The sequence below is a fragment of the Triticum urartu genome, chromosome 5 (assembly GCF_003073215.2).
Source record: "Triticum urartu cultivar G1812 chromosome 5, Tu2.1, whole genome shotgun sequence".
NCBI classification, from domain to species: Eukaryota; Viridiplantae; Streptophyta; class Magnoliopsida; order Poales; family Poaceae; genus Triticum; species Triticum urartu.
The window spans coordinates 643,304,216-643,315,636 of NC_053026.1; positions in this window are offsets into that span (position 1 = coordinate 643,304,216).

Genomic DNA, 11,421 nt, shown 5'->3' on the forward strand with positions numbered 1-11,421 from the left:
ACATCCTCTTATGGAGTAACACAGTGTTTATTATAACCCGGCACGGTTTACATGGTAAACCAACGTCATATATATACAGGAGCTGTTATCTCCTCCAACAGTGTGGGTTTGCAAAACTCCGCTTCAAGATTGGCCAAGCCAACTTCATGCTCAACAAGGGCAGGTATTATGTATCACAAAAATTTGGTCATATACTTAAGAATTTTTTTGGATGTTTTGACTTCATATATGCAGACATCATATTCCACCGGACGGTACAACCGCGGTGGCACTTGAAGAGTTTTTTATTGCAGAAGGTGCTTTGGAAAGTTCATCACCACAGGAAGAACAAATTATGCACGAAGGCATATCAACATCAAAAGTATCAGCTAGCCTATTACAAGGCAACACAGTGCCCATAATAATATCATTGTTTTTCGCAAAGGAGAGGCAGTTTCAAAACCGGCTTCCGGTTCAAGCTTGGTCACCAGCCTAGCCTGATGGTTGTGGGTCACCCTGCACTGCTTCAGCCTCCGTTTCTCTACCGAGTGGCTGGAAATCAACAATTGTCCAATCTATTCCCATTAATGCTTGAAAAACAGCTTCATCGTGGATCAGTAATGACGGGTCAATATCGGGAGCGTAAGTGTGCTTACGGATTGGAGGGATAAGATTTTCCGACTCATGAATTGGGGCAGCTATTCGGTTGTTCTGATTATCATATTGAGCTTGATAACGAGACAAGTCTGCTTCTTCAGCCAGTTGACAAGCTAGCGGACGCACCTCCCGGTTTATGGCTCGCTGATCCGCTTCACTAAATTCTGACCCATCTTCTTTCAAGCTGGGATAGCCCTGAGCCGCTTCAATAGGATCAAAATCCGACACCCAGGCTTTTGCCCGCATTAAGGCATTGATCGCACCGGTTCGAGCAGCAGATTTCTTCAGCTCTTCAACCCGGGCGGGAAGCACCGACAGTTTCATCAGGGTATCTTGAATCAAAGTGGGCGCCGGTTTGTTGTGAGATGCGGTACAGATGATCCACTGTGCGCCAGTATACAGCTGTTCGACCAACGTGTAGACGACCTTCAATTTTTTCTGCACATCTGAACCCAAATGACCAGTGCGTGTCCCTGAAATATCATAAGGGTTAAACCGGCAGCTCTGTAAGAAGGCCAAGTCAATTCAGAAGTCAAACTGGCTTACCAAAGATAGCAGTGGTCATAGTATGCACGTGCCACTTTATACCGGTCAATTCATTCGCCACCAGTTTTAGTGCAGCCTCGGCATCCTCTGCTCGTTTGATTAAAGTGGGCTTTTCAGTGGCCCAATCCGCCTGTTTCTTCTTGAAGCTCTCCTTAAGCTGCTCCATGGCGCTTAAAGCGCTGGCTAATTCCTCTTTTGCTTTGGAGGTTTCAGCTTGTTGGGTTTTCAGGTTTTCTTGGAGGTCGGCTATTTGGTTTTCTTTCGTCTTCAGCTCAGCCTGCATGCAGACAGTTATATGCTTCAACAAAACGGTACAAGGATTGAAGTATCAACCACATAACAAGTTATGCACTTGGCACTTGGGGGCTAATGCATATTCGATCTTCATCTTTCAATTGCTTACAAAGTCCCAAGATCAATACAAGTATTCAACTTGGCACTTGGGGGCTAATGGCTATTTGCTCGTATATATTCTGATGCGGCAATTTTAATTACTTAAAGTACCGGTTTAACTACGCTAAGTTGAACCGGCCCTTGGGGGCTACATCAGCGAATTTCAAAACATCAAGATTTATATTAGTAAGTCCCGATTTGAAAGAATATTACAAACCGGCCCTTGGGGGCTAGGAGAGTCAGCAAGAATGGAAGCATACAAGCAGGAAGGAGCATATGGAAGTTACCTCATATTTATCTTTCATCATATTAACCAGACCGGCTTCATAGTCGCGACTGGTATACAACCGGTTCAGATAGCCGGAATGGATATCTTGGGCGTTCAGAGCAGCATAAGTCGTCAGATCAGCGTTCCACTTGCCTTTGCCAAAGGCAGCAAATCTTCCTTGGCAGAATGTTTGGATAAAGCGACAGGATTGCTTGGCTCAGTATGGCCAGTGCCAGTAATGACAACCTCATCATCCTGGGTACCGCCGGTTTGCACTGGGGCTGTTGGCTTGTTAGTAGGTTTTGCTGGACCGGTGGAGCTTTCAATCCGGATGGAACCTGTGGGCTGATTGACAGGACCTGAGGCATCAGTAGGTCTCTCTTCAGCAATAAGATCATCGTCTTGCTGCGGTGGATCGTTGGGTATATCCTCAGGAATAGCCGCTTCAAGATTGGGTGTCTTGCCTGGTTCAAGAACGACATCTTCTTCGGCCGCTTTGTCCAGGCGGGCCTTCTTGCTTGGCCTAGGTTTGGCCCTGAGAAGAATAACAAAATCAAATACAACATATGTTCTAAGGCGATGTACTGCAAACATCACAATAAGTATAGCTTACCCAAGCACCGTTTTGAGCGGTGGGAGCTGAGTAGCCGATTACTCGCCAGAAGATGAGTGGGAAGTAACCTGGTAATCGGAGTCAGACGGATTAAGAGGTTGACGAAAGCAGCCCGCTTTAGGAAAAGCACTGACAAGCAAATTAGAGACCTCTGAATGGCGTTTCCGAACCGGACTGTTCGGTAAACCGGCGGAGGTAACTACCTGGCCGCTGTGCCGGGTTGTGCGACGAGCTTCGTGTTGTTGGGTCTTCATAAGAAATTTAGGATCCAAATAAGCAAGAGGATGAGAAAATTTAACTTTCCGGTTTGCCTGACGGATTTTTTGTGAAGGCAAAGTTTCTGAATCGGAAGAGAGAATAATTACCTCTGCAACATCCGCGTGGCTGGCTTCGGCATCATCCTGACAAATATCATCATCAATAAGACGCATGAAAAATAAACCAAGTGAGTCAACCTCTACCTCAAAGTCCGGATTATCCACATCATCATCAGGGGCCGGATTAGAAGATGCAGTGGTTCTTTTCCTGTGGGCAGTCTTCTTCACAGCTTTAGTCTTTTGCCGAGTTGCTCTTTCCGGTTTGTCTGGTTTTTCTGGTTTCTCCTGCGGCAGTTTCTTGCTCCAAAACGGATCATTTCCCTGATTACATAGACACTGATATTAAACAAAGACCAGATATATCATTAATAGATTCAGCAAAAAGAAAAATCAAAGTCTTACAGCTGGCGGTTTGTTGGTGGCACAGAAGGGAAGCATGCCGTTTCTAGCACAGACGTGTTCCGGTTCATTCAGCATCTTATTCACAGCCTCTGTGATTTCTTCATCGGTGAGCTGGATTTTGGAATGTCGCAGTGGGTCATCAACACTGCCAGTATACTCGCACATCAAACCGGAGCGCTGACTAAGGGGCAATATGCTCCATGATATCCAACAGCGAGCAAGATCAACCCCTGTTAAACCGTTGGCCATAAAGGCTCTGAGCTTTGACAGTTGAGGAGCATATTTGCTTCTCTCCTGTGCAGTCAATCTTTGTGGAAAAGGGTGTGTATTGTTGAGCCGCTCCGCACGAAAGCCAGGCAAGGGATTCTCACCAGCAGGGGAGGTGTCTTTGCAGTAGAACCATGTCTGATTCCATTCTTTGGGGTGGCTATGCAGTTTGGCATGAGGGTATGTGACCTCTTTCCTTTTCTGAATCGCCACGCCACCCAACTCCGTATTGGAGCCGTTAGTAAACTCAGTACGGCGGTTTAGATGGAAAAGGTCTCTGAACAATTCCACTGTGGGCTCCCGTTGAAAGAACGCTTCACAGAGCACTTGGAAGTGACACATATTTGTAACAGAGTTGGGGCCAGTATCTTGTGGATGGAGCTGGAAATCGGCTAAAACATCCCGGTAAAATTTAGAACCGGGCGGCTTAAAGCCCCGGGCTAAGTGATCTACGAAAACAACAACCTCTCCTTCTCGAGGTGTGGGAGGGCATTCTTTGCCAGGAGCCCTCCAATGGATGGTATCTTTGCTGCCTAAAGCGCCAATCAGGACTAAATCGTCCAGTTGAGCCTCTGTGACGCGAGAAGGAACCCAATTGCACTCATACACTTGCTTGGCCATGATGGAATCTACAAGGTAGAAGATCCCGGTTCAAAAATGCATTTGATCAAGATATATTGGTATGGGCACTGTTAAACCAGAGACAGAACTATCTGAACCGGAGTTTTATGAAGCAACAAGCATCTGGCGGTTCAATAAGGGGACTAATGGCATATACCGGTTTGGAAAATTTTTCTATAAGGTTAAACCGCCTGATCTAAGCATTGCGGATGGACAAGTACGCAGAAACAGGTTTCACAAGATTTCCTTATAGCATTGGATCTGAAGGAAGTTCAGAAAAGAGATAAATACTTAGAGGTTCAAAGGAGCAGTACTGAACCAATGAGCAAAACGTTCATATAGATCTATGGTTTTGAGATGCATAAGTGAAGGCGAAGGTCAAACAACTATCATTTCATAGAGTAAAGATTTGCGGATTCATCTAAAGATCTATCGTATGAGCAAGAGGCAGACGATGAATACTGAAGAACTGTGAAACCCTAAAACAGATCTGCAGGGGAAAGGATAGAAGGTTTACCGGAGCTGAGGAAGACGCGGAAGGTTGCCGCGATGCTCTGGTGCGCCCAGGTTGATGCAGCGGCCAAGGTTGAGGCAGAGGTCGACGGTGGCGGCGGAGCTCTGAAGCCGGGCGATGCGAGGAAGACGAAGCAGAAGGGGAAGAAGGGAAAGAGAAAGGAAATGACCCTTCGGTCCTATTTATATGGCAAAAAGACATGTGTCAGGTGCGACAATCAAGGGGCCACGAAACGGAGCTGTCGCCTCTGTATCCGCAGATATGTTAAATAAAGAAGCATAATGGATATCTTCGTTATGACAGGTGACGTCACTCCGGTTTACAGTAATCAGAGAAGATGACATCATGGCGGTTTACCAATTTATGAGAAGACGTTGAAGATGAAGTTTTTGTTAAAGGATTGACATGAACCCATTCAAATCAATCTGGGGCCTAATGTTGGGGATATTACTGCTGGGCGTAAACCGGCCTATCTGGGCCGGGTCAACTTCATCAGTAGTTCCAGAAGTGATAAAGCCCAAGAAGGCAGATGAGGGCCTAAGGCCCGTAGCCGGTTCAAGACTTGTAGCTGTAAACCGGAATTTGTATATAAACTTGTATTGTAAGTTAGGAATAAGGAGAGACCAACCCGGATACGAATATCGACCGGTGTTGGGACTCTGTGAACCGACGCGTGTCACCCGTGTATATAAGGGGATGACCCGGCGGCGGTTCAAGGACAACAGACAACAACTCGAGACATAGGCGAAGCTTGTTTGCTCCCTAGTCATCGAAACCCCATCAATTCCATCACAACTAGACATAGGCTTTTACCTTCATTGAAGGGGCCGAACTAGTATAAACTCTCTTGCGTCCCTGTGTCCGCTTTAACCCCTTCAAGCTAACCAGTCGCGATGGCTCCATGACTAAGTCCTTTCTCTAGGACATCTGCCGTGACAAAACCACGACAATAACCATACAAGCTAGGCCTCTAGGGTTTAGCCATTACGATCTCGTGGTAGATCAACTCTTGTAATACTCATATTCATCAAGATTAATCAAGCAGGACGTAGGGTATTACCTCCATAGAGAGGGCCCGAACCTAGGTAAAACATTGTGTCCCCTGTCTCCTGTTACCATCGACCTTAGATGCACAGCTCGGGACCCCCTACCCGAGATCCGCCGGTTTTGACACCGACATTGGTGCTTTCATTGAGAGTTCCACTGTGCTGTCATCAAGAGGTTCGACTGATCCTTCAACCATCTACAACGATGCTGCCCAAGGGGGAGTCTTCCTCCCCGGACAGATCTTTGTGTTCGGCGGCTTCGCTCTGTGGGCCAACTCGCTTGGCCATCTGGAGCAGATCGAAAACTACGCCCCTGGCCATCAGGTTAGATTTGGGAGCTTGAACTACGTTGCGGACATCCATGGAGACTTGATCTTCGCCGGATTCAAGACCGTGGCTACCACTCCTGGTCACCCCGAGGGACATGACCTAAATCTGTCATCGGACCGCATCCATGAGACAACTTCCATAACCGCTCTGGCCTTAGATCCAGAGCAGACTGCGCCATCCAAGGACGAGGATCAACCCCACCATGAAGGCCACATATTCCATGGCGTTGGAGCCATACATAGACTTGATCTCACACGATACCTGTGCCACCGGAACTCCGGACTCGTTTCCGGCCGTAAGTTCCGAACGATGTGAGCCCGCGGATGCCGAACTTGATCGTTTATCGATCTTCGAATTCAGCGCCGCAGAAATCTTCCAGCACTCGCCTTTGGGCGACATGCTAAACTCATTAAAGAACCTGTCCTTGGCGGAGGACTCACAGCCGAACTATATCCGCTTCGAACTAGGGGCTGACGATGGAGAATTTTGCTCCCCACCCGCCACCCACTTCATAGTCACGGTCGAGGATTTAACCGACACACTTCATTACGACTCCGAGGACATCGACGGTATGGACGACAATGCCGGAGAAGAAGAGGCCCAGAACCTGCCATTCATTGGACGCTGGACGGCTACTTCCTCGTATGATGTATACATGGTGGATGCACCAAAGGAGAACAGCGACGATGACAAGGAAGATCCAGCTGAGGATAAACCTTCCGAAATACAATCCAAGCACCGGCGTCAGCGGCGCCGCTCTAAGTCACGCCGCAGTAAAGACAGAAACACCGGCACAGGAGAAGATAACACTCCAGAAGGTGCCGAAGACAATGAAGACCCCATTGAAACATCTAATGAACAAGATGATCGGGAAGATGGGCAGGTTAGCCCTGGTAAACAGGCCACACACAAAGAATCAGAGGACGGAATTTATCTTCCGCTCTCCGAGGATGAGGTGAGCCTCGGCACCGATGATTTCATCGTGCCCGAGGAACCTCTTGAGAAGGAGCGCTTCAAGCGCCAGCTAATAGCCACTGCAAGGAGCCTGAAAAAGAAGCAGCAGCAACTTCAAGCTGACCAAGATCTGCTCAATGATAAATGGACCAATGTCCTAGCAGCCGAAGAATACGACCTCAAGCGCCCAACCAAAAGAACCAAATCGTCGATTGTCCGGATGCCGAAGCCCTAGCAGCCTTCAAACACAGCATCCATGACGAATGGCTCGCTCGCCACCTCAGCCAAAAAAGCCAAAATCCATGGCGGCCCTCACGCACTCATGACCCGCTTTTGTGCGAGCGAGGACAGTTGGTTAGCCCGTAGCAAAAACAATGCAAGCGACGCCGATACCCCTGAAGTTAAAAATAACAAAGACAAGTCTCGACGCAACAGATACAAGCGTCGAAACAACAATGACAACACCGAGGATACGACGGTCAATGCCGGATTCAGTGGATCTAAGTCCGGTCAGCGGAAGAAGCCGTTCCAAAAGAACAATTCAGGCCCATCCAGCTTGGACCGCATACTTGATCGTCCGTGCCAGATTCACGACACTCCGAACAAACCACCCAATCATACAAATAGAGATTGCTGGGTTTTTAAACAGGCCGGCAAATTAAACATCGAGAACAGGGAGAAGGGGTCGCAAAGCGAGGACGATGGCGAAGAGCCCCGGCAATCAAACACAGGGGGACAGAAGAAGTTTCCCCCTCAGGTCAAAATGGTGAACATGATATACGCTACCCACATCCCCAAGAGGGAGCGCAAGCGTGCGCTCAGGGACGTCTACGCGATAGAGCCAGTCGCCCCAAAATTCAATCCATGGTCGTCATGCCCGATCACTTTTGATCGCCGGAATCATCCAACCAGTATCTGTCATGGTGGCTCAGCCGCACTGGTCGTAGACCCAATAATTGATGGGTTCCACCTGACTCGCGTCCTTATGGACGGAGGTAGCAGCCTCAATCTGCTCTATCAGGATACAACGCGAAAAATGGGCATTAACCCATCACGAATCAAGCCCACCAGGACTACCTTCAAAGGAGTCATACCAGGTGTAGAGGCCCGCTGTACGGGCTCAGTCACACTAGAGGTTGTCTTCGGATCTCCGGACAACTTCCGAAGAAAGGAGTTAATCTTCGATATCGTCCCCTTCCGCAGTGGCTATCACGCACTGCTCGGACGAACTGTGTTTGCTCGATTCAACGCAGTACCACACTATGCTTATCTCAAGCTCAAGATGCCTGGTCCACGTGGCGTCATAACAGTCAATGGAAATACAGAATGCTCCCTCCATATAGAAGAGCACACAGCTGCCTTAGCAGCAGAAGTACAGAGCGGCCTTCTCAAGCAGAACCTTAATTCGGCTGCTGAGCCCACGGACACCGTTAAGAGGGTCTGAACTACTCTGCAGCAGGAGAGCTCGGCTCGTCAGGAGCTCGACTAGCAATCCGGCCTCCTTCTCAGTCCCGATAAAGTGGCGGCATTCGTGCCGCGCGTACATAACTACGCACTCAAAATCCCATGGGCATCGACGGAGGCATAGCTAGCTTGTGGTCCATAGTACGGCTCAACCGACATCGTATACACACATACTTTCACTTTTAATTGTTTCCTTTTCAGGTCTCAATCCCACAGGCCCCATCTGGTGGTCTAGTCATCGGTCCTCTTGAAGGATAAACACACCAAGGCGGCGAGAAACGCAGACATATGGGGGACTTTTTAGGTGATTCCGTTAACGATAACTCTACCTGTTTTTTCAGGAGCCATATGCAACTCTCCCTTGGTTTCGGCATGTCAAATAGCCTGTTGCTTATCGCACTACCTGTATCAATGCGCCTTGACATACTAATTAAATTACAATGAGAACAGTTTGCGGCTGGAGCTTTAGGACCCCAGCCTTTTACCTTTGTACCTTTTCTGTTTTCTTTCTCTTTTTCATCTCCCTTGCAGATAACCCTATCAGGTAGCACCCGTACACTTTGGTACATTTGATGTTTGCCAGGGGCTTCATAGCAGCCCACGTTACGACAACAAAAGTCCGAACACTTTTTATAAGTATGGTTCGGCACCCTGAATTTAGCATTATATGCATTGGCTCCGAATCATGTCTTTGGTCAATAGTTGGGTTGCCCGGCTCCTGTGCTTGCTACCTTACGTTCCGCTATATCGACTAAGGTAGTAAAGGGAGAACTACTGTGATTGTGCCTTGGTTTATCCAAAAGAGCACCTCAGTAGAGAAAGCCGAAAACTGGCTGTCATGATGCGGCAAGAGCCGGTCAGCTGTTCGGAGGTTACAAATCATTGGATATTTCTTCCGCATTATGCGAAGAATTGGTACTTCCCTATCAGACGCTTATAGCATTCTAGTTTGGATACTAGGGGTTGCGCCCATGTTTTTATTGTCGAACTCCTATGGCTAAGTGAGGGCATTACAGCCGCATAGTCTGGTTGCCTGGTTTGTTGCGCTAAACAACTCCTTCAGGGTGTTGGGGATCATAGCAGAAATTCAAAATTTTCTACGCATCACCAAGATCAATCTATGGAGTAATCTAGCAACGAGGGGAAGGAGAGTGCATCTACATACCCTTGTAGATCGCTAAGCGGAAGCGTTCAAGTGAACGGGGTTGATGGAGTCGTACTCGTCGTGATCCAAATCACCGATGACCCTAGCGCCGAACGGACGACACCTCTGCGTTCAACACACGTACGGTTGGGAGACGTCTCCTCCTTTTTGATCCAGCAAGGTGAGAGGGGAAGTTGAGGGAAAACTCCGATAGCACGACGGCGTGGTGGTGATGGAGCTCGTGGTTCTCTGGTAGGGCTTCGCCAAGCACTACGGAGGAGGATGAGGTGTTGGAGGAGGAAGAGGGCTGCGCCAGGGGAAGGGTGCGGCTGCCCTCTCTCTCCCTCACTATATATAGGGGGAAGGGAGGAGGGGGAGGCGCCCTAGGGTTCCCTAGGGGAGGGGCGGCGGCCATAGGGGAAACCCTAGATGGGTTTGGGTGCCCCCACCCCCTAGGAAACTTGCCCCCCAAGCCGGGAGGGGCGGCTGCCCTAGGGGTGGCGCCCCCACCTCTCCTGGTTACGTGAGATGGGGTGGGAGGGGCGCTCAGCCCCTTAGTGGGCTGATGTGCCCTCTCCCCTTGGCCCATAAGGCCCCCAACGCTTGCCGGGGCCTCCAAAACCCCTTTCGGACACGCTGGTCATCACCTGGTACCCCCAGAACAATTCCGGACTCCAATAACCTTCGTCCAATATACCGATCTTCACCTCCGGACCATTCCGGAGCTCCTCGTCATGTCCGGGATCTCATCCGGGACTACGAACAACCTTCGGTAACCACATACTATTTCCCATAACAACTCTAGCGTCACCGAACCTTAAGTGTGTAGACCCTACGGGTTCGGGAACCATGCAGACATGACCGAGACAACTCTCCGGCCAATAACCAACAGCGGGATCTGGATACCCATGTTGGCTCCCACATGTTCCACGATGATCTCATCGGATGAACCACGATGTCGAGGATTCAATCAATCCCGTATACAATTCCCTTTGTCCAGCGGTATTGTACTTGCCCGAGATTCGATCGTTGGTATCCCGATACCTTGTTCAATCTCGTTACCGGCAAGTCTCTTTACTCATTCCGTAACACATCATCCCGTGATAAACTCCTTGGTCACATTGTGCACATGATGATGTCCTACCGAGTGGGCCCAAAGATACCTCTCCGTTTACACGGAGTGACAAATCCCAGTCTCGATTCGTGCCAACCCAACAGACACTTTTGGAGATACCTGTAGTGTACCTTTATAGCCACCCAGTTACGTTGTGACGTTTGGCACACCCAAAGCACTCCTACGGTATCCGGGAGTTGCACAATCTCATGGTCTAAGGAAATGATACTTGATATTAGAAAAGCTTTAGCAAACGAACTACACGATCTTGTGCTAGGCTTAGGATTGGGTCTTGTCCATCACATCATTCTCCTAATGATGTGATCCCGTTATCAACGACATCCAATGTCCATGGTCAGGAAACCGTAACCATCTATTGATCAACGAGCTAATCAACTAGAGGCTTACTAGGGACATGGTGTTGTCTATGTATCCACACATGTATCTGAGTTTCCTATCAATACAATTCTAGCATGGATAATAAACGATTATCATGAACAATGAAATATAATATAATAATAACTAATTTCCTATTGCCTCTAGGGCATATTTCCAAGAGTCTCCCACTTGCACTAGAGTCAATAATCTAGTTCACATCGCCATGTGATTAACACTCACATGTCACATCGCCATGTGACCAACATCCAAAGAGTTTACTAGAGTCAATAACCTAGTTCACATCACTATGTGATTAACACTCAATGAGTTCTGGGTTTGATCATGTTATGCTTGTGAGAGAGGTTGTAGTCAACGGGTCTTGCCATATTCAGATCTCTATGTATTTCGCAAAAC